The sequence below is a fragment of the Marmota marmota genome, unplaced genomic scaffold (assembly GCF_001458135.2).
Source record: "Marmota marmota marmota unplaced genomic scaffold, marMar, whole genome shotgun sequence".
Classification (NCBI taxonomy): domain Eukaryota; kingdom Metazoa; phylum Chordata; class Mammalia; order Rodentia; family Sciuridae; genus Marmota; species Marmota marmota.
The window spans coordinates 1,792,299-1,793,155 of NW_026000141.1; positions in this window are offsets into that span (position 1 = coordinate 1,792,299).

Genomic DNA, 857 nt, shown 5'->3' on the forward strand with positions numbered 1-857 from the left:
GAGCCCCCCAGCTGGGGGCCCGAGGGCACGGCTGCTTCCTGCCAGGAACATGGCAGCGAGGCCGGGCCCTCGCCGGGGTGGGCCGGCCCTGCGGTTTCCCCTGTCGCCCCTCGGCTCACGTCGGTGGTGCTTGGAGGTAGCACCCTGGGGAGTGCAAGGGTACCGTTGCCGCCCGCGCTCGGGGGCTGCTCGGCCTGCCGGCCCCTCCCTGGTGCGAGGCCTTGCCAGGTGCGGCCCGGGGGCTGGAGGAGCGCCACCCACGCTCCGCGCAGCCTCAGGTGCTGGGCAGCAACCGAAAACGTGCCGACCCGCAGTACCCGTTTCTTGAAAATTGAGCAATGAGCAGCTCGCACCAGAAGCACTTCGCGCTTCCGGTTCCCCCGACCGGGCCACACCTTTGTGTTTTATTTGATAGGCTCCTCATCACTAGTCTAACCCAAGCACTCCTTCTTCAGCGTGGCTTCCTCTGCCCCTAACAGGGTGTCTGTTCCCCTAACAAGGTGTCCGGGCACTCCTGCTGGCCCGTTTTTGTAAAACTCACACCACTTCCTATATGTTCAGCATCCACTAGAATTGGCTTCGGACAGCAGGGACTTCGCTGGCCCACCTTGTCCGAGGTGCCTAGAACAGTGCCTGGCACCGAGTGGGCCACATGCTGGTCAGCACAGGACGAATGAAGAGCTGCTGCGGTGGCCAGGCCATCATTTTCCTGTCTGACTGCAGCTGGCCCTGCTGCCCCAGGAGGACGGGACCATGTCTTGGTTACTTGGTCAGTCCTATGTTGGTGGCTTCTAGGCATGTACCTGTTGTTGGGGTGCTGGACCCCTTCAGCTTCCCCTCAAATTCAGAGAGCTGTG